General features: G+C 38.9%; 22 non-coding genes across 22 annotated transcripts; all 22 read right to left on the bottom strand.

Moving 5' to 3' along the window:
* Positions 1-312: 312 nt before the first annotated feature.
* On the bottom strand, positions 313-385 carry TRNAK-CUU (transfer RNA lysine (anticodon CUU)). The gene has a single exon. It is a non-coding gene; the product is annotated as a tRNA-Lys (tRNA).
* A 353-nt stretch (positions 386-738) lies between these two features.
* TRNAA-AGC (transfer RNA alanine (anticodon AGC)) lies at positions 739-811 on the bottom strand. The gene has a single exon. It is a non-coding gene; the product is annotated as a tRNA-Ala (tRNA).
* Positions 812-1,156: 345 nt separating this feature from the next.
* On the bottom strand, positions 1,157-1,229 carry TRNAK-CUU (transfer RNA lysine (anticodon CUU)). Its single transcript has one exon. It is a non-coding gene; the product is annotated as a tRNA-Lys (tRNA).
* A 1,197-nt stretch (positions 1,230-2,426) lies between these two features.
* On the bottom strand, positions 2,427-2,499 carry TRNAA-AGC (transfer RNA alanine (anticodon AGC)). Its single transcript has one exon. It is a non-coding gene; the product is annotated as a tRNA-Ala (tRNA).
* Positions 2,500-2,844: 345 nt separating this feature from the next.
* Positions 2,845-2,917, bottom strand: TRNAK-CUU (transfer RNA lysine (anticodon CUU)). Its single transcript has one exon. It is a non-coding gene; the product is annotated as a tRNA-Lys (tRNA).
* Positions 2,918-3,270: 353 nt separating this feature from the next.
* Positions 3,271-3,343, bottom strand: TRNAA-AGC (transfer RNA alanine (anticodon AGC)). Its single transcript has one exon. It is a non-coding gene; the product is annotated as a tRNA-Ala (tRNA).
* Positions 3,344-3,688: 345 nt separating this feature from the next.
* On the bottom strand, positions 3,689-3,761 carry TRNAK-CUU (transfer RNA lysine (anticodon CUU)). The gene has a single exon. It is a non-coding gene; the product is annotated as a tRNA-Lys (tRNA).
* A 353-nt stretch (positions 3,762-4,114) lies between these two features.
* On the bottom strand, positions 4,115-4,187 carry TRNAA-AGC (transfer RNA alanine (anticodon AGC)). Its single transcript has one exon. It is a non-coding gene; the product is annotated as a tRNA-Ala (tRNA).
* Positions 4,188-4,532: 345 nt separating this feature from the next.
* TRNAK-CUU (transfer RNA lysine (anticodon CUU)) lies at positions 4,533-4,605 on the bottom strand. Its single transcript has one exon. It is a non-coding gene; the product is annotated as a tRNA-Lys (tRNA).
* Positions 4,606-5,802: 1,197 nt separating this feature from the next.
* TRNAA-AGC (transfer RNA alanine (anticodon AGC)) lies at positions 5,803-5,875 on the bottom strand. The gene has a single exon. It is a non-coding gene; the product is annotated as a tRNA-Ala (tRNA).
* Positions 5,876-7,490: 1,615 nt separating this feature from the next.
* Positions 7,491-7,563, bottom strand: TRNAA-AGC (transfer RNA alanine (anticodon AGC)). Its single transcript has one exon. It is a non-coding gene; the product is annotated as a tRNA-Ala (tRNA).
* A 2,033-nt stretch (positions 7,564-9,596) lies between these two features.
* Positions 9,597-9,669, bottom strand: TRNAK-CUU (transfer RNA lysine (anticodon CUU)). The gene has a single exon. It is a non-coding gene; the product is annotated as a tRNA-Lys (tRNA).
* Positions 9,670-10,866: 1,197 nt separating this feature from the next.
* Positions 10,867-10,939, bottom strand: TRNAA-AGC (transfer RNA alanine (anticodon AGC)). The gene has a single exon. It is a non-coding gene; the product is annotated as a tRNA-Ala (tRNA).
* A 345-nt stretch (positions 10,940-11,284) lies between these two features.
* TRNAK-CUU (transfer RNA lysine (anticodon CUU)) lies at positions 11,285-11,357 on the bottom strand. The gene has a single exon. It is a non-coding gene; the product is annotated as a tRNA-Lys (tRNA).
* Positions 11,358-13,816: 2,459 nt separating this feature from the next.
* TRNAK-CUU (transfer RNA lysine (anticodon CUU)) lies at positions 13,817-13,889 on the bottom strand. The gene has a single exon. It is a non-coding gene; the product is annotated as a tRNA-Lys (tRNA).
* Positions 13,890-15,086: 1,197 nt separating this feature from the next.
* Positions 15,087-15,159, bottom strand: TRNAA-AGC (transfer RNA alanine (anticodon AGC)). The gene has a single exon. It is a non-coding gene; the product is annotated as a tRNA-Ala (tRNA).
* Positions 15,160-15,504: 345 nt separating this feature from the next.
* TRNAK-CUU (transfer RNA lysine (anticodon CUU)) lies at positions 15,505-15,577 on the bottom strand. The gene has a single exon. It is a non-coding gene; the product is annotated as a tRNA-Lys (tRNA).
* A 2,459-nt stretch (positions 15,578-18,036) lies between these two features.
* Positions 18,037-18,109, bottom strand: TRNAK-CUU (transfer RNA lysine (anticodon CUU)). Its single transcript has one exon. It is a non-coding gene; the product is annotated as a tRNA-Lys (tRNA).
* A 353-nt stretch (positions 18,110-18,462) lies between these two features.
* TRNAA-AGC (transfer RNA alanine (anticodon AGC)) lies at positions 18,463-18,535 on the bottom strand. The gene has a single exon. It is a non-coding gene; the product is annotated as a tRNA-Ala (tRNA).
* Positions 18,536-20,543: 2,008 nt separating this feature from the next.
* TRNAK-CUU (transfer RNA lysine (anticodon CUU)) lies at positions 20,544-20,616 on the bottom strand. Its single transcript has one exon. It is a non-coding gene; the product is annotated as a tRNA-Lys (tRNA).
* Positions 20,617-20,969: 353 nt separating this feature from the next.
* On the bottom strand, positions 20,970-21,042 carry TRNAA-AGC (transfer RNA alanine (anticodon AGC)). The gene has a single exon. It is a non-coding gene; the product is annotated as a tRNA-Ala (tRNA).
* A 345-nt stretch (positions 21,043-21,387) lies between these two features.
* TRNAK-CUU (transfer RNA lysine (anticodon CUU)) lies at positions 21,388-21,460 on the bottom strand. The gene has a single exon. It is a non-coding gene; the product is annotated as a tRNA-Lys (tRNA).
* Between the last annotated feature and the right edge of the window lie 84 nt (positions 21,461-21,544).

Below are 21,544 nucleotides of genomic sequence, written 5' to 3'. Positions count from 1 at the left end.
ACGTTACTGCTGTCCACACTTTATTTTAAGTCTAATTGCCCATAACATGAGTGTTCAGTTCACTCCTAACTGATGCCTTAACTACACCTAGGGGATGTTTTACACTTCAGGTTGGCATGTTTAGTACTTGAATAGGAGTGATATCACTGTATGTTAACCTAGACTCAGACCCTACCTAATCTTGGAGATACATTTCTCATGAATGAGTAACCAAGGGAGATACAATTTTTAGGAGTTAGTGCATGTCTAATGCAAGATTAATCACCATATTATGAGAGCCAATGCTATCATCCAGCAAAAAATACTCGTTTTCGCCCAACGTGGGGCTCGAACCCACGACCCTGAGATTAAGAGTCTCATGCTCTACCGACTGAGCTAGCCGGGCTCCCACTTAAATATGGTATGCAGACTCATCATTTTTTATTAAGGAAAACTGTTTCTGGATATTCCTCTGCTCTTGTTTTGCAAGGAACTTCACTTTTATACATCCTTCAGAGGAAAGAATGTCAAGTAAAATAAGACGAAATGAAAATGGAAGGTGTGAAATTTTCATTTTGAGATTGCATAAGAAATTAAATTCCTCTCACGTGCTATAGAATACCTAAACACTTTTGATTAAACCACTTAAGTTGTTATAATGACACCAAATTTGAAAGCCATCTGTGACTTTTCTGTTCTTACTCTGCAACAACCATGGCAATTACAAGTTAAAAAGTAAAATGTATGCAAATTTTAGAATGGAGAATGCGGGCATCGATCCCGCTACCTCTCGCATGCTAAGCGAGCGCTCTACCATTTGAGCTAATTCCCCTGTGTGCTCACTCAGCATCACATTTCAAAAGTAACGTTACTGCTGTCCACACTTTATTTTAAGTCTAATTGCCCATAACATGAGTGTTCAGTTCACTCCTAACTGATGCCTTAACTACACCTAGGGGATGTTTTACACTTCAGGTTGGCATGTTTAGTACTTGAATAGGAGTGATATCACTGTATGTTAACCTAGACTCAGGCCCTACCTAATCTTGGAGATACATTTCTCATGAATGAGTAACCAAGGGAGATACAATTTTTAGGAGTTAGTGCATGTCTAATGCAAGATTAATCACCATATTATGAGAGCCAATGCAATCATCCAGCAAAAAATACTCGTTTTCGCCCAACGTGGGGCTCGAACCCACGACCCTGAGATTAAGAGTCTCATGCTCTACCGACTGAGCTAGCCGGGCTCCCACTTAAATATGGTATGCAGACTCATCATTTTTTATTAAGGAAAACCTTTTCTGGATATTCCTCTGCTCTTGTTTTGCAAGGAACTTCACTTTTATACATCCTTCAGAGGAAAGAATGTCAAGTAAAATAAGACGAAATGAAAATGGAAGGTATGAAATTTTCATTTTGAGATTGCATAAGAAATCAAATTCCTCTCACGTGCTATAGAATACCTAAACACTTTTGATTAAACCACTTTAGTTGTTATAATGACACCAAATTTGAAAGCCATCTGTGACTTTTCTGTTCTTACTCTGCAACAACCATGGCAATTACAAGTTAAAAAGTAAAATGTATGCAAATTTTAGAATGGAGAATGCGGGCATCGATCCCGCTACCTCTCGTATGCTAAGCGAGCGCTCTACCATTTGAGCTAATTCCCCTGTGTGCTCACTCAGCATCACATTTCAAAAGTAACGTTACTGCTGTCCACACTTTATTTTAAGTCTAATTGCCCATAACATGAGTGTTCAGTTCACTCCTAACTGATGCCTTAACTACACCTAGGGGATGTTTTACACTTCAGGTTGGCATGTTTAGTACTTGAATAGGAGTGATATCACTGTATGTTAACCTAGACTCAGGCCCTACCTAATCTTGGAGATACATTTCTCATGAATGAGTAACCAAGGGAGATACAATTTTTAGGAGTTAGTGCATGTCTAATGCAAGATTAATCACCATATTATGAGAGCCAATGCTATCATCCAGCAAAAAATACTCGTTTTCGCCCAACGTGGGGCTCAAACCCACGACCCTGAGATTAAGAGTCTCATGCTCTACCGACTGAGCTAGCCGGGCTCCCACTTAAATATGGTATGCAGACTCATCATTTTTTATTAAGGAAAACTGTTTCTGGATATTCCTCTGCTCTTGTTTTGCAAGGAACTTCACTTTTATACATCCTTCAGAGGAAAGAATGTCAAGTAAAATAAGACGAAATGAAAATGGAAGGTGTGAAATTTTCATTTTGAGATTGCATAAGAAATCAAATTCCTCTCACGTGCTATAGAATACCTAAACACTTTTGATTAAACCACTTTAGTTGTTATAATGACACCAAATTTGAAAGCCATCTGTGACTTTTCTGTTCTTACTCTGCAACAACCATGGCAATTACAAGTTAAAAAGTAAAATGTATGCAAATTTTAGAATGGAGAATGCGGGCATCGATCCCGCTACCTCTCGCATGCTAAGCGAGCGCTCTACCATTTGAGCTAATTCCCCTGTGTGCTCACTCAGCATCACATTTCAAAAGTAACGTTACTGCTGTCCACACTTTATTTTAAGTCTAATTGCCCATAACATGAGTGTTCAGTTCACTCCTAACTGATGCCTTAACTACACCTAGGGGATGTTTTACACTTCAGGTTGGCATGTTTAGTACTTGAATAGGAGTGATATCACTGTATGTTAACCTAGACTCAGGCCCTACCTAATCTTGGAGATACATTTCTCATGAATGAGTAACCAAGGGAGATACAATTTTTAGGAGTTAGTGCATGTCTAATGCAAGATTAATCACCATATTATGAGAGCCAATGCAATCATCCAGCAAAAAATACTCGTTTTCGCCCAACGTGGGGCTCGAACCCACGACCCTGAGATTAAGAGTCTCATGCTCTACCGACTGAGCTAGCCGGGCTCCCACTTAAATATGGTATGCAGACTCATCATTTTTTATTAAGGAAAACCGTTTCTGGATATTCCTCTGCTCTTGTTTTGCAAGGAACTTCACTTTTATACATCCTTCAGAGGAAAGAATGTCAAGTAAAATAAGACGAAATGAAAATGGAAGGTGTGAAATTTTCATTTTGAGATTGCATAAGAAATCAAATTCCTCTAACGTGCTATAGAATACCTAAACACTTTTGATTAAACCACATTAGTTGTTATAATGACACCAAATTTGAAGGCCATCTGTGACTTTTCTGTTCTTACTCTGCAACAACCATGGCAATTACAAGTTAAAAAGTAAAATGTATGCAAATTTTAGAATGGAGAATGCGGGCATCGATCCCGCTACCTCTCGCATGCTAAGCGAGCGCTCTACCATTTGAGCTAATTCCCCTGTGTGCTCACTCAGCATCACATTTCAAAAGTAACGTTACTGCTGTCCACACTTTATTTTAAGTCTAATTGCCCATAACATGAGTGTTCAGTTCACTCCTAACTGATGCCTTAACTACACCTAGGGGATGTTTTACACTTCAGGTTGGCATGTTTAGTACTTGAATAGGAGTGATATCACTGTATGTTAACCTAGACTCAGGCCCTACCTAATCTTGGAGATACATTTCTCATGAATGAGTAACCAAGGGAGATACAATTTTTAGGAGTTAGTGCATGTCTAATGCAAGATTAATCACCATATTATGAGAGCCAATGCTATCATCCAGCAAAAAATACTCGTTTTCGCCCAACGTGGGGCTCGAACCCACGACCCTGAGATTAAGAGTCTCATGCTCTACCGACTGAGCTAGCCGGGCTCCCACTTAAATATGGTATGCAGACTCATCATTTTTTATTAAGGAAAACTGTTTCTGGATATTCCTCTGCTCTTGTTTTGCAAGGAACTTCACTTTTATACATCCTTCAGAGGAAAGAATGTCAAGTAAAATAAGACGAAATGAAAATGGAAGGTGTGAAATTTTCATTTTGAGATTGCATAAGAAATTAAATTCCTCTCACGTGCTATAGAATACCTAAACACTTTTGATTAAACCACTTAAGTTGTTATAATGACACCAAATTTGAAAGCCATCTGTGACTTTTCTGTTCTTACTCTGCAACAACCATGGCAATTACAAGTTAAAAAGTAAAATGTATGCAAATTTTAGAATGGAGAATGCGGGCATCGATCCCGCTACCTCTCGCATGCTAAGCGAGCGCTCTACCATTTGAGCTAATTCCCCTGTGTGCTCACTCAGCATCACATTTCAAAAGTAACGTTACTGCTGTCCACACTTTATTTTAAGTCTAATTGCCCATAACATGAGTGTTCAGTTCACTCCTAACTGATGCCTTAACTACACCTAGGGGATGTTTTACACTTCAGGTTGGCATGTTTAGTACTTGAATAGGAGTGATATCACTGTATGTTAACCTAGACTCAGGCCCTACCTAATCTTGGAGATACATTTCTCATGAATGAGTAACCAAGGGAGATACAATTTTTAGGAGTTAGTGCATGTCTAATGCAAGATTAATCACCATATTATGAGAGCCAATGCAATCATCCAGCAAAAAATACTCGTTTTCGCCCAACGTGGGGCTCGAACCCACGACCCTGAGATTAAGAGTCTCATGCTCTACCGACTGAGCTAGCCGGGCTCCCACTTAAATATGGTATGCAGACTCATCATTTTTTATTAAGGAAAACCTTTTCTGGATATTCCTCTGCTCTTGTTTTGCAAGGAACTTCACTTTTATACATCCTTCAGAGGAAAGAATGTCAAGTAAAATAAGACGAAATGAAAATGGAAGGTATGAAATTTTCATTTTGAGATTGCATAAGAAATCAAATTCCTCTCACGTGCTATAGAATACCTAAACACTTTTGATTAAACCACTTTAGTTGTTATAATGACACCAAATTTGAAAGCCATCTGTGACTTTTCTGTTCTTACTCTGCAACAACCATGGCAATTACAAGTTAAAAAGTAAAATGTATGCAAATTTTAGAATGGAGAATGCGGGCATCGATCCCGCTACCTCTCGTATGCTAAGCGAGCGCTCTACCATTTGAGCTAATTCCCCTGTGTGCTCACTCAGCATCACATTTCAAAAGTAACGTTACTGCTGTCCACACTTTATTTTAAGTCTAATTGCCCATAACATGAGTGTTCAGTTCACTCCTAACTGATGCCTTAACTACACCTAGGGGATGTTTTACACTTCAGGTTGGCATGTTTAGTACTTGAATAGGAGTGATATCACTGTATGTTAACCTAGACTCAGGCCCTACCTAATCTTGGAGATACATTTCTCATGAATGAGTAACCAAGGGAGATACAATTTTTAGGAGTTAGTGCATGTCTAATGCAAGATTAATCACCATATTATGAGAGCCAATGCTATCATCCAGCAAAAAATACTCGTTTTCGCCCAACGTGGGGCTCAAACCCACGACCCTGAGATTAAGAGTCTCATGCTCTACCGACTGAGCTAGCCGGGCTCCCACTTAAATATGGTATGCAGACTCATCATTTTTTATTAAGGAAAACTGTTTCTGGATATTCCTCTGCTCTTGTTTTGCAAGGAACTTCACTTTTATACATCCTTCAGAGGAAAGAATGTCAAGTAAAATAAGACGAAATGAAAATGGAAGGTGTGAAATTTTCATTTTGAGATTGCATAAGAAATCAAATTCCTCTCACGTGCTATAGAATACCTAAACACTTTTGATTAAACCACTTTAGTTGTTATAATGACACCAAATTTGAAAGCCATCTGTGACTTTTCTGTTCTTACTCTGCAACAACCATGGCAATTACAAGTTAAAAAGTAAAATGTATGCAAATTTTAGAATGGAGAATGCGGGCATCGATCCCGCTACCTCTCGCATGCTAAGCGAGCGCTCTACCATTTGAGCTAATTCCCCTGTGTGCTCACTCAGCATCACATTTCAAAAGTAACGTTACTGCTGTCCACACTTTATTTTAAGTCTAATTGCCCATAACATGAGTGTTCAGTTCACTCCTAACTGATGCCTTAACTACACCTAGGGGATGTTTTACACTTCAGGTTGGCATGTTTAGTACTTGAATAGGAGTGATATCACTGTATGTTAACCTAGACTCAGGCCCTACCTAATCTTGGAGATACATTTCTCATGAATGAGTAACCAAGGGAGATACAATTTTTAGGAGTTAGTGCATGTCTAATGCAAGATTAATCACCATATTATGAGAGCCAATGCAATCATCCAGCAAAAAATACTCGTTTTCGCCCAATGTGGGGCTCGAACCCACGACCCTGAGATTAAGAGTCTCATGCTCTACCGACTGAGCTAGCCGGGCTCCCACTTAAATATGGTATGCAGACTCATCATTTTTTATTAAGGAAAACCTTTTCTGGATATTCCTCTGCTCTTGTTTTGCAAGGAACTTCACTTTTATACATCCTTCAGAGGAAAGAATGTCAAGTAAAATAAGACGAAATGAAAATGAAAGGTATGAAATTTTCATTTTGAGATTGCATAAGAAATCAAATTCCTCTCACGTGCTATAGAATACCTAAACACTTTTGATTAAACCACTTTAGTTGTTATAATGACACCAAATTTGAAAGCCATCTGTGACTTTTCTGTTCTTACTCTGCAACAACCATGGCAATTACAAGTTAAAAAGTAAAATGTATGCAAATTTTAGAATGGAGAATGCGGGCATCGATCCCGCTACCTCTCGTATGCTAAGCGAGCGCTCTACCATTTGAGCTAATTCCCCTGTGTGCTCACTCAGCATCACATTTCAAAAGTAACGTTACTGCTGCCCACACTTTATTTTAAGTCTAATTGCCCATAACATGAGTGTTCAGTTCACTCCTAACTGATGCCTTAACTACACCTAGGGGATGTTTTACACTTCAGGTTGGCATGTTTAGTACTTGAATAGGAGTGATATCACTGTATGTTAACCTAGACTCAGGCCCTACCTAATCTTGGAGATACATTTCTCATGAATGAGTAACCAAGGGAGATACAATTTTTAGGAGTTAGTGCATGTCTAATGCAAGATTAATCACCATATTATGAGAGCCAATGCAATCATCCAGCAAAAAATACTCGTTTTCGCCCAACGTGGGGCTCAAACCCACGACCCTGAGATTAAGAGTCTCATGCTCTACCGACTGAGCTAGCCGGGCTCCCACTTAAATATGGTATGCAGACTCATCATTTTTTATTAAGGAAAACTGTTTCTGGATATTCCTCTGCTCTTGTTTTACAAGGAACTTCACTTTTATACATCCTTCAGAGGAAAGAATGTCAAGTAAAATAAGACGAAATGAAAATGGAAGGTGTGAAATTTTCATTTTGAGATTGCATAAGAAATCAAATTCCTCTCACGTGCTATAGAATACCTAAACACTTTTGATTAAACCACTTTAGTTGTTATAATGACACCAAATTTGAAAGCCATCTGTGACTTTTCTGTTCTTACTCTGCAACAACCATGGCAATTACAAGTTAAAAAGTAAAATGTATGCAAATTTTAGAATGGAGAATGCGGGCATCGATCCCGCTACCTCTCGCATGCTAAGCGAGCGCTCTACCATTTGAGCTAATTCCCCTGTGTGCTCACTCAGCATCACATTTCAAAAGTAACTTTACTGCTGTCCACACTTTATTTTAAGTCTAATTGCCCATAACATGAGTGTTCAGTTCACTCCTAACTGATGCCTTAACTACACCTAGGGGATGTTTTACACTTCAGGTTGGCATGTTTAGTACTTGAATAGGAGTGATATCACTGTATGTTAACCTAGACTCAGGCCCTACCTAATCTTGGAGATACATTTCTCATGAATGAGTAACCAAGGGAGATACAATTTTTAGGAGTTAGTGCATGTCTAATGCAAGATTAATCACCATATTATGAGAGCCAATGCAATCATCCAGCAAAATATACTCGTTTTCGCCCAACGTGGGGCTCTAACCCACGACCCTGAGATTAAGAGTCTCATGCTCTACCGACTGAGCTAGCCGGGCTCCCACTTAAATATGGTATGCAGACTCATCATTTTTTATTAAGGAAAACCGTTTCTGGATATTCCTCTGCTCTTGTTTTGCAAGGAACTTCACTTTTATACATCCTTCAGAGGAAAGAATGTCAAGTAAAATAAGACGAAATGAAAATGGAAGGTGTGAAATTTTCATTTTGAGATTGCATAAGAAATCAAATTCCTCTCACGTGCTATAGAATACCTAAACACTTTTGATTAAACCACTTTAGTTGTTATAATGACACCAAATTTGAAAGCCATCTGTGACTTTTCTGTTCTTACTCTGCAACAACCATGGCAATTACAAGTTAAAAAGTAAAATGTATGCAAATTTTAGAATGGAGAATGCGGGCATCGATCCCGCTACCTCTCGTATGCTAAGCGAGCGCTCTACCATTTGAGCTAATTCTCCTGTGTGCTCACTCAGCATCACATTTCAAAAGTAACGTTACTGCTGTCCACACTTTATTTTAAGTCTAATTGCCCATAACATGAGTGTTCAGTTCACTCCTAACTGATGCCTTAACTACACCTAGGGGATGTTTTACACTTCAGGTTGGCATGTTTAGTACTTGAATAGGAGTGATATCACTGTATGTTAACCTAGACTCAGGCCCTACCTAATCTTGGAGATACATTTCTCATGAATGAGTAACCAAGGGAGATACAATTTTTAGGAGTTAGTGCATGTCTAATGCAAGATTAATCACCATATTATGAGAGCCAATGCAATCATCCAGCAAAAAATACTCGTTTTCACCCAACGTGGGGCTCGAACCCACGACCCTGAGATTAAGAGTCTCATGCTCTACCGACTGAGCTAGCCGGGCTCCCACTTAAATATGGTATGCAGACTCATCATTTTTTATTAAGGAAAACCTTTTCTGGATATTCCTCTGCTCTTGTTTTGCAAGGAACTTCACTTTTATACATCCTTCAGAGGAAAGAATGTCAAGTAAAATAAGACGAAATGAAAATGGAAGGTATGAAATTTTCATTTTGAGATTGCATAAGAAATCAAATTCCTCTCACGTGCTATAGAATACCTAAACACTTTTGATTAAACCACTTTAGTTGTTATAATGACACCAAATTTGAAAGCCATCTCTGACTTTTCTGTTCTTACTCTGCAACAACCATGGCAATTACAAGTTAAAAAGTAAAATGTATGCAAATTTTAGAATGGAGAATGCGGGCATCGATCCCGCTACCTCTCGTATGCTAAGCGAGCGCTCTACCATTTGAGCTAATTCCCCTGTGTGCTCACTCAGCATCACATTTCAAAAGTAACGTTACTGCTGTCCACACTTTATTTTAAGTCTAATTGCCCATAACATGAGTGTTCAGTTCACTCCTAACTGATGCCTTAACTACACCTAGGGGATGTTTTACACTTCAGGTTGGCATGTTTAGTACTTGAATAGGAGTGATATCACTGTATGTTAACCTAGACTCAGGCCCTACCTAATCTTGGAGATACATTTCTCATGAATGAGTAACCAAGGGAGATACAATTTTTAGGAGTTAGTGCATGTCTAATGCAAGATTAATCACCATATTATGAGAGCCAATGCAATCATCCAGCAAAAAATACTCGTTTTCGCCCAACGTGGGGCTCGAACCCACGACCCTGAGATTAAGAGTCTCATGCTCTACCGACTGAGCTAGCCGGGCTCCCACTTAAATATGGTATGCAGACTCATCATTTTTTATTAAGGAAAACCTTTTCTGGATATTCCTCTGCTCTTGTTTTGCAAGGAACTTCACTTTTATACATCCTTCAGAGGAAAGAATGTCAAGTAAAATAAGACGAAATGAAAATGGAAGGTATGAAATTTTCATTTTGAGATTGCATAAGAAATCAAATTCCTCTCACGTGCTATAGAATACCTAAACACTTTTGATTAAACCACTTTAGTTGTTATAATGACACCAAATTTGAAAGCCATCTGTGACTTTTCTGTTCTTACTCTGCAACAACCATGGCAATTACAAGTTAAAAAGTAAAATGTATGCAAATTTTAGAATGGAGAATGCGGGCATCGATCCCGCTACCTCTCGTATGCTAAGCGAGCGCTCTACCATTTGAGCTAATTCCCCTGTGTGCTCACTCAGCATCACATTTCAAAAGTAACGTTACTGCTGTCCACACTTTATTTTAAGTCTAATTGCCCATAACATGAGTGTTCAGTTCACTCCTAACTGATGCCTTAACTACACCTAGGGGATGTTTTACACTTCAGGTTGGCATGTTTAGTACTTGAATAGGAGTGATATCACTGTATGTTAACCTAGACTCAGGCCCTACCTAATCTTGGAGATACATTTCTCATGAATGAGTAACCAAGGGAGATACAATTTTTAGGAGTTAGTGCATGTCTAATGCAAGATTAATCACCATATTATGAGAGCCAATGCTATCATCCAGCAAAAAATACTCGTTTTCGCCCAACGTGGGGCTCAAACCCACGACCCTGAGATTAAGAGTCTCATGCTCTACCGACTGAGCTAGCCGGGCTCCCACTTAAATATGGTATGCAGACTCATCATTTTTTATTAAGGAAAACTGATTCTGGATATTCCTCTGCTCTTGTTTTGCAAGGAACTTCACTTTTATACATCCTTCAGAGGAAAGAATGTCAAGTAAAATAAGACGAAATGAAAATGGAAGGTGTGAAATTTTCATTTTGAGATTGCATAAGAAATCAAATTCCTCTCACGTGCTATAGAATACCTAAACACTTTTGATTAAACCACTTTAGTTGTTATAATGACACCAAATTTGAAAGCCATCTGTGACTTTTCTGTTCTTACTCTGCAACAACCATGGCAATTACAAGTTAAAAAGTAAAATGTATGCAAATTTTAGAATGGAGAATGCGGGCATCGATCCCGCTACCTCTCGCATGCTAAGCGAGCGCTCTACCATTTGAGCTAATTCCCCTGTGTGCTCACTCAGCATCACATTTCAAAAGTAACGTTACTGCTGTCCACACTTTATTTTAAGTCTAATTGCCCATAACATGAGTGTTCAGTTCACTCCTAACTGATGCCTTAACTACACCTAGGGGATGTTTTACACTTCAGGTTGGCATGTTTAGTACTTGAATAGGAGTGATATCACTGTATGTTAACCTAGACTCAGGCCCTACCTAATCTTGGAGATACATTTCTCATGAATGAGTAACCAAGGGAGATACAATTTTTAGGAGTTAGTGCATGTCTAATGCAAGATTAATCACCATATTATGAGAGCCAATGCAATCATCCAGCAAAAAATACTCGTTTTCGCCCAACGTGGGGCTCGAACCCACGACCCTGAGATTAAGAGTCTCATGCTCTACCGACTGAGCTAGCCGGGCTCCCACTTAAATATGGTATGCAGACTCATCATTTTTTATTAAGGAAAACCGTTTCTGGATATTCCTCTGCTCTTGTTTTGCAAGGAACTTCACTTTTATACATCCTTCAGAGGAAAGAATGTCAAGTAAAATAAGACGAAATGAAAATGGAAGGTGTGAAATTTTCATTTTGAGATTGCATAAGAAATCAAATTCCTCTCACGTGCTATAGAATACCTAAACACTTTTGATTAAACCACCTTAGTTGTTATAATGACACCAAATTTGAAAGCCATCTGTGACTTTTCTGTTCTTACTCTGCAACAACCATGGCAATTACAAGTTAAAAAGTAAAATATATGCAAATTTTAGAATGGAGAATGCGGGCATCGATCCCGCTACCTCTCGTATGCTAAGCGAGCGCTCTACCATTTGAGCTAATTCCCCTGTGTGCTCACTCAGCATCACATTTCAAAAGTAACGTTACTGCTGTCCACACTTTATTTTAAGTCTAATTGCCCATAACATGAGTGTTCAGTTCACTCCTAACTGATGCCTTAACTACACCTAGGGGATGTTTTACACTTCAGGTTGGCATGTTTAGTACTTGAATAGGAGTGATATCACTGTATGTTAACCTAGACTCAGGCCCTACCTAATCTTGGAGATACATTTCTCATGAATGAGTAACCAAGGGAGATACAATTTTTAGGAGTTAGTGCATGTCTAATGCAAGATTAATCACCATATTATGAGAGCCAATGCAATCATCCAGCAAAAAATACTCGTTTTCGCACAACGTGGGGCTCGAACCCACGACCCTGAGATTAAGAGTCTCATGCTCTACCGACTGAGCTAGCCGGGCTCCCACTTAAATATGGTATGCAGACTCATCATTTTTTATTAAGGAAAACCGTTTCTGGATATTCCTCTGCTCTTGTTTTGCAAGGAACTTCACTTTTATACATCCTTCAGAGGAAAGAATGTCAAGTAAAATAAGACGAAATGAAAATGGAAGGTGTGAAATTTTCATTTTGAGATTGCATAAGAAATCAAATTCCTCTCACGTGCTATAGAATACCTAAACACTTTTGATTAAACCACCTTAGTTGTTATAATGACACCAAATTTGAAAGCCATCTGTGACTTTTCTGTTCTTACTCTGCAACAACCATGGCAATTACAAGTTAAAAAGTAAAATGTATGCAAATTTTAGAATGGAGAATGCGGGCATCGATCCCGCTACCTCTCGTATGCTAAGCGAGCGCTCTACCATTTGAGCTAATTCCCCTGTGTGCTCACTCAGCATCACATTTCAAAAGTAACGTTACTGCTGTCCACACTTTATTTTAAGTCTAATTGCCCATAACATGAGTGTTCAGTTCACTCCTAACTGATGCCTTAACTACACCTAGGGGATGTTTTACACTTCAGGTTGGCATGTTTAGTACTTGAATAGGAGTGATATCACTGTATGTTAACCTAGACTCAGGCCCTACCTAATCTTGGAGATACATTTCTCATGAATGAGTAACCAAGGGAGATACAATTTTTAGGAGTTAGTGCATGTCTAATGCAAGATTAATCACCATATTATGAGAGCCAATGCAATCATCCAGCAAAAAATACTCGTTTTCACCCAACGTGGGGCTCGAACCCACGACCCTGAGATTAAGAGTCTCATACTCTACCGACTGAGCTAGCCGGGCTCCCACTTAAATATGGTATGCAGACTCATCATTTTTTATTAAGGAAAACCTTTTCTGGATATTCCTCTGATCTTGTTTTGCAAGGAACTTCACTTTTATACATCCTTCAGAGGAAAGAATGTCAAGTAAAATAAGACGAAATGAAAATGGAAGGTATGAAATTTTCATTTTGAGATTGCATAAGAAATCAAATTCCTCTCACGTGCTATGGAATACCTAAACACTTTTGATTAAACCACTTTAGTTGTTATAATGACACCAAATTTGAAAGCCATCTGTGACTTTTCTGTTCTTACTCTGCAACAACCATGGCAATTACAAGTTAAAAAGTAAAATGTATGCAAATTTTAGAATGGAGAATGCGGGCATCGATCCCGCTACCTCTCGTATGCTAAGCGAGCGCTCTACCATTTGAGCTAATTCCCCTGTGTGCTCACTCAGCATCACATTTCAAAAGTAACGTTACTGCTGTCCACACTTTATTTTAAGTCTAATTGCCCATAACATGAGTGTTCAGTTCACTCCTAACTGATGCCTTAACTACACCTAGGGGATGTTTTACACTTCAGGTTGGCATGTTTAGTACTTGAATAGGAGTGATATCACTGTATGTTAACCTAGACTCAGGCCCTACCTAATCTTGGAGATACATTTCTCATGAATGAGTAACCAAGGGAGATACAATTTTTAGGAGTTAGTGCATGTCTAATGCAAGATTAATCACCATATTATGAGAGCCAATGCAATCATCCAGCAAAAAATACTCGTTTTCGCCCAACGTGGGGCTCGAACCCACGACCCTGAGATTAAGAGTCTCATGCTCTACCGACTGAGCTAGCCGGGCTCCCACTTAAATATGGTATGCAGACTCATCATTTTTTATTAAGGAAAACCTTTTCTGGATATTCCTCTGCTCTTGTTTTGCAAGGAACTTCACTTTTATACATCCTTCAGAGGAAAGAATGTCAAGTAAAATAAGACGAAATGAAAATGGAAGGTATGAAATTTTCATTTTGAGATTGCATAAGAAATCAAATTCCTCTCACGTGCTATAGAATACCTAAACACTTTTGATTAAACCACTTTAGTTGTTATAATGACACCAAATTTGAAAGCCATCTGTGACTTTTCTGTTCTTACTCTGCAACAACCATGGCAATTACAAGTTAAAAAGTAAAATGTATGCAAATTTTAGAATGGAGAATGCGGGCATCGATCCCGCTACCTCTCGTATGCTAAGCGAGCGCTCTACCATTTGAGCTAATTCCCCTGTGTGCTCACTCAGCATCACATTTCAAAAGTAACGTTACTGCTGTCCACACTTTATTTTAAGTCTAATTGCCCATAACATGAGTGTTCAGTTCACTCCTAACTGATGCCTTAACTACACCTAGGGGATGTTTTACACTTCAGGTTGGCATGTTTAGTACTTGAATAGGAGTGATATCACTGTATGTTAACCTAGACTCAGGCCCTACCTAATCTTGGAGATACATTTCTCATGAATGAGTAACCAAGGGAGATACAATTTTTAGGAGTTAGTGCATGTCTAATGCAAGATTAATCACCATATTATGAGAGCCAATGCTATCATCCAGCAAAAAATACTCGTTTTCGCCCAACGTGGGGCTCAAACCCACGACCCTGAGATTAAGAGTCTCATGCTCTACCGACTGAGCTAGCCGGGCTCCCACTTAAATATGGTATGCAGACTCATCATTTTTTATTAAGGAAAACTGTTTCTGGATATTCCTCTGCTCTTGTTTTGCAAGGAACTTCACTTTTATACATCCTTCAGAGGAAAGAATGTCAAGTAAAATAAGACGAAATGAAAATGGAAGGTGTGAAATTTTCATTTTGAGATTGCATAAGAAATCAAATTCCTCTCACGTGCTATAGAATACCTAAACACTTTTGATTAAACCACTTTAGTTGTTATAATGACACCAAATTTGAAAGCCATCTGTGACTTTTCTGTTCTTACTCTGCAACAACCATGGCAATTACAAGTTAAAAAGTAAAATGTATGCAAATTTTAGAATGGAGAATGCGGGCATCGATCCCGCTACCTCTCGCATGCTAAGCGAGCGCTCTACCATTTGAGCTAATTCCCCTGTGTGCTCACTCAGCATCACATTTCAAAAGTAACGTTACTGCTGTCCACACTTTATTTTAAGTCTAATTGCCCATAACATGAGTGTTCAGTTCACTCCTAACTGATGCCTTAACTACACCTAGGGGATGTTTTACACTTCAGGTTGGCATGTTTAGTACTTGAATAGGAGTGATATCACTGTATGTTAACCTAGACTCAGGCCCTACCTAATCTTGGAGATACATTTCTCATGAATGAGTAACCAAGGGAGATACAATTTTTAGGAGTTAGTGCATGTCTAATGCAAGATTAATCACCATATTATGAGAGCCAATGCAATCATCCAGCAAAAAATACTCGTTTTCGCCCAACGTGGGGCTCGAACCCACGACCCTGAGATTAAGAGTCTCATGCTCTACCGACTGAGCTAGCCGGGCTCCCACTTAAATATGGTATGCAGACTCATCATTTTTTATTAAGGAAAACCGTTTCTGGATATTCCTCTGCTCTTGTTTTGCAAGGAACTTCACTTTTATACATCCTTCAGAGGAAAGAATGTCAAGTAAAATAAGACGAAATGAAAATGGAAGGTGTGAAATTTTCATTTTGAGATTGCATAAGAAATCAAATTCCTCTCACGTGCTATAGAATACCTAAACACTTTTGATTAAACCACCTTAGTTGTTATAATGACACCAAATTTGAAAGCCATCTGTGACTTTTCTGTTCTTACTCTGCAACAACCATGGCAATTACAAGTTAAAAAGTAAAATGTATGCAAATTTTAGAATGGAGAATGCGGGCATCGATCCCGCTACCTCTCGTATGCTAAGCGAGCGCTCTACCATTTGAGCTAATTCCCCTGTGTGCTCACTCAGCATCACATTTCAAAAGTAACGTTACTGCTGTCCACACTTTATTTTAAGTCTAATTGCCCATAACATGAGTGTTCAGTTCACTCCTAACTGATGCCTTAACTACACCTAGGGGATGTTTTACACTTCAGGTTGGCATGTTTAGTACTTGAATAGGAGTGATATCACTGTATGTTAACCTAGACTCAGGCCCTACCTAATCTTGGAGATACATTTCTCATGAATGAGTAACCAAGGGAGATACAATTTTTAGGAGTTAGTGCATGTCTAATGCAAGATTAATCACCATATTATGAGAGCCAATGCAATCATCCAGCAAAAAATACTCGTTTTCGCACAACGTGGGGCTCGAACCCACGACCCTGAGATTAAGAGTCTCATGCTCTACCGACTGAGCTAGCCGGGCTCCCACTTAAATATGGTATGCAGACTCATCATTTTTTATTAAGGAAAACCGTTTCTGGATATTCCTCTGCTCTTGTTTTGCAAGGAACTTCACTTTTATACATCCTTCAGAGGAAAGAATGTCAAGTAAAATAAGACGAAATGAAAATGGAAGGTGTGAAATTTTCATTTTGAGATTGCATAAGAAATCAAATTCCTCTCACGTGCTATAGAATACCTAAACACTTTTGATTAAACCACCTTAGTTGTTATAATGACACCAAATTTGAAAGCCATCTGTGACTTTTCTGTTCTTACTCTGCAACAACCATGGCAATTACAAGTTAAAAAGTAAAATGTATGCAAATTTTAGAATGGAGAATGCGGGCATCGATCCCGCTACCTCTCGTATGCTAAGCGAGCGCTCTACCATTTGAGCTAATTCCCCTGTGTGCTCACTCAGCATCACATTTCAAAAGTAACGTTACTGCTGTCCACACTTTATTTTAAGTCTAATTGCCCATAACATGAGTGTTCAGTTCACTCCTAACTGATGCCTTAACTACACCTAGGGGATGTTTTACACTTCAGGTTGGCATGTTTAGTACTTGAATAGGAGTGATATCACTGTATGTTAACCTAGACTCAGGCCCTACCTAATCTTGGAGATACATTTCTCATGAATGAGTAACCAAGGGAGATACAATTTTTAGGAGTTAGTGCATGTCTAATGCAAGATTAATCACCATATTATGAGAGCCAATGCAATCATCCAGCAAAAAATACTCGTTTTCACCCAACGTGGGGCTCGAACCCACGACCCTGAGATTAAGAGTCTCATACTCTACCGACTGAGCTAGCCGGGCTCCCACTTAAATATGGTATGCAGACTCATCATTTTTTATTAAGGAAAACCTTTTCTGGATATTCCTCTGATCTTGTTTTGCAAGGAACTTCACTTTTATACATCCTTCAGAGGAAAGAATGTCAAGTAAAATAAGACGAAATGAAAATGGAAGGTATGAAATTTTCATTTTGAGATTGCATAAGAAATCAAATTCCTCTCACGTGCTATGGAATACCTAAACACTTTTGATTAAACCACTTTAGTTGTTATAATGACACCAAATTTGAAAGCCATCTGTGACTTTTCTGTTCTTACTCTGCAACAACCATGGCAATTACAAGTTAAAAAGTAAAATGTATGCAAATTTTAGAATGGAGAATGCGGGCATCGATCCCGCTACCTCTCGTATGCTAAGCGAGCGCTCTACCATTTGAGCTAATTCCCCTGTGTGCTCACTCAGCATCACATTTCAAAAGTAACGTTACTGCTGTCCACACTTTATTTTAAGTCTAATTGCCCATAACATGAGTGTTCAGTTCACTCCTAACTGATGCCTTAACTACACCTAGGGGATGTTTTACACTTCAGGTTGGCATGTTTAGTACTTGAATAGGAGTGATATCACTGTATGTTAACCTAGACTCAGGCCCTACCTAATCTTGGAGATACATTTCTCATGGATGAGTAACCAAGGGAGATACAATTTTTAGGAGTTAGTGCATGTCTAATGCAAGATTAATCACCATATTATGAGAGCCAATGCAATCATCCAGCAAAAAATACTCGTTTTCGCCCAACGTGGGGCTCGAACCCACGACCCTGAGATTAAGAGTCTCATGCTCTACCGACTGAGCTAGCCGGGCTCCCACTTAAATATGGTATGCAGACTCATCATTTTTTATTAAGGAAAACTGTTTCTGGATATTCCTCTGCTCTTGTTTTGCAAGGAACTTCACTTTTATACATCCTTCAGAGGAAAGAATGTCAAGTAAAATAAGACGAAATGAAAATGGAAGGTGTGAAATTTTCATTTTGAGATTGCATAAGAAATCAAATTCCTCTCACGTGCTATAGAATACCTAAACACTTTTGATTAAACCACTTTAGTTGTTATAATGACACCAAATTTGAAAGCCATCTGTGACTTTTCTGTTCTTACTCTGCAACAACCATGGCAATTACAAGTTAAAAAGTAAAATGTATGCAAATTTTAGAATGGAGAATGCGGGTATCGATCCCGCTACCTCTCGCATGCTAAGCGAGCGCTCTACCATTTGAGCTAATTCCCCTGTGTGCTCACTCAGCATCACATTTCAAAAGTAACGTTACTGCTGTCCACACTTTATTTTAAGTCTAATTGCCCATAACATGAGTGTTCAGTTCACTCCTAACTGATGCCTTAACTACACCTAGGGGATGTTTTACACTTCAGGTTGGCATGTTTAGTACTTGAATAGGAGTGATATCACTGTATGTTAACCTAGACTCAGGCCCTACCTAATCTTGGAGATACATTTCTCATGAATGAGTAACCAAGGGAGATACAATTTTTAGGAGTTAGTGCATGTCTAATGCAAGATTAATCACCATATTATGAGAGCCAATGCTATCATCCAGCAAAAAGCCCAACGTGGGGCTCGAACCCACGACCCTGAGATTAAGAGTCTCATGCTCTACCGACTGAGCTAGCCGGGCTCCCACTTAAATATGGTATGCAGACTCATAATTTTTATTAAGGAAAACTGTTTCTGGATATTCCTCTGCTCTTGTTTTGCAAGGAACTTCACTTTTATACATCCTTCAGAGGAAAGAATGTCAAGTAAAATAAGACGAAATGAAAATGGAAGGTGTGAAATTTTCATTTTGAGATTGCAAAAGAAATCAAATTCCTCTCACGTGCTATAGAATACCTAAACACTTTTGATTAAACCACTTTAGTTGTTATAATGACACCAAATTTGAAAGCCATCTGTGACTTTTCTGTTCTTACTCTGCAACAACCATGGCAATTACAAGTTAAAAAGTAAAATGTATGCAAATTTTAGAATGGAGAATGCGGGCATCGATCCCGCTACCTCTCGCATGCTAAGCAAGCGCTCTACCATTTGAGCTAATTCCCATGTGTGCTCACTCAGCATCACATTTCAAAAGTAACGTTACTGCTGTCCACACTTTATTTTAAGTCTAATTGCCCATAACATGAGTGTTCAGTTCACTCCTAACTGATGCCTTAACTACACCTAGGGGATGTTTTACACTTCAGGTTGGCATGTTTAGTACTTGAATAGGAGTGATATCACTGTATGTTAACCTAGACTCAGGCCCTACCTAATCTTGGAGATACATTTCTCATGAATGAGTAACCAAGGGAGATACAATTTTTAGGAGTTAGTGCATGTCTAATGCAAGATTAATCACCATATTATGAGAGCCAATGCTATCATCCAGCAAAAAGCCCAACGTGGGGCTCGAACCCACGACCCTGAGATTAAGAGTCTCATGCTCTACCGACTGAGCTAGCCGGGCTCCCACTTAAATATGGTATGCAGACTCATAATTTTTTATTAAGGAAAACTGTTTCTGGATATTCCTCTGCTCTTGTTTTGCAAGGAACTTCACTTTTATACATCCTTCAGAGGAAAGAATGTCAAGTAAAATAAGACGAAATGAAAATGGAAGGTGTGAAATTTTCATTTTGAGATTGCATAAGAAATCAAATTCCTCTCACGTGCTATAGAATACCTAAACACTTTTGATTAAACCACTTTAGTTGTTATAATGACACCAAATTTGAAAGCCATCTGTGACTTTTCTGTTCTTACTCTGCAACAACCATGGCAATTACAAGTTAAAAAGTAAAATGTATGCAAATTTTAGAATGGAGAATGCGGGCATCGATCCCGCTACCTCTCGCATGCTAAGCAAGCGCTCTACCATTTGAGCTAATTCCCCTGTGTGCTCACTCAGCATCACATTTCAAAAGTAACGTTACTGCTGTCCACACTTTATTTTAAGTCTAATTGCCCATAACATGAGTGTTCAGTTCACTCCTAACTGATGCCTTAACTACACCTAGGGGATGTTTTACACTTCAGGTTGGCATGTTTAGTACTTGAATAGGAGTGATATCACTGTATGTGAACCTAGACTCAGGCCCTACCTAATCTTGGAGATACATTTCTCATGAATGAGTAACCAAGGGAGATACAATTTTTAGGAGTTAGTGCATGTCTAATGCAAGATTAATCACCATATTATGAGAGCCAATGCAATCATCCAGCAAAAAATACTCGTTTTCGCCCAACGTGGGGCTCGAACCCACGACCCTGAGATTAAGAGTCTCATGCTCTACCGACTGAGCTAGCCGGGCTCCCACTTAAATATGGTATGCAGACTCATCATTTTTTATTAAGGAAAACCGTTTCTGGATATTCCTCTGCTCTTGTTTTGCAAGGAACTTCACTTTTATACATCCTTCAGAGGAAAGAATGTCAAGTAAAATAAGACGAAATGAAAATGGAAGGTGTGAAATTTTCATTTTGAGATTGCATAAGAAATCAAATTCCTCTCACGTGCTATAGAATACCTAAACACTTTTGATTAAACCACTTTAGTTGTTATAATGACACCAAATTTGAAAGCCATCTGTGACTTTTCTGTTCTTACTCTGCAACAACCATGGCAATTACAAGTTAAAAAGTAAAATATATGCAAATTTTAGAATGGAGAATGCGGGCATCGATCCCGCTACCTCTCGCATGCTAAGCGAGCGCTCTACCATTTGAGCTAATTCCCCTGTGTGCTCACTCAGCATCACATTTCAAAAGTAACGTTACTGCTGTCCACACTTTATTTTAAGTCTAATTGCCCATAACATGAGTGTTCAGTTCACTCCTAACTGATGCCTTAACTACACCTAGGGGATGTTTTACACTTCAGGTTGGCATGTTTAGTACTTGAATAGGAGTGATATCACTGTATGTGAACCTAGACTCAGGCCCTACCTAATCTTGGAGATACATTTCTCATGAATGAGTAACCAAGGGAGATACAATTTTTAGGAGTTAGTGCATGTCTAATGCAAGATTAATCACCATATTATGAGAGCCAATGCAATCATCCAGCAAAAAATACTCGTTTTCGCCCAACGTGGGGCTCGAACCCACGACCCTGAGATTAAGAGTCTCATGCTCTACCGACTGAGCTAGCCGGGCTCCCACTTAAATATGGTATGCAGACTCATCATTTTTTATTAAGGAAAACCGTTTCTGGATATTCCTCTGCTCTTGTTTTGCAAG

The sequence above is a fragment of the Triturus cristatus genome, chromosome 4_1 (genome assembly GCF_964204655.1).
Source record: "Triturus cristatus chromosome 4_1, aTriCri1.1, whole genome shotgun sequence".
Classification (NCBI taxonomy): Eukaryota; Metazoa; Chordata; class Amphibia; order Caudata; family Salamandridae; genus Triturus; species Triturus cristatus.
Note: the sequence above shows the minus strand (reverse complement) of the source record. Positions and strands in the feature narration are given on the sequence as shown.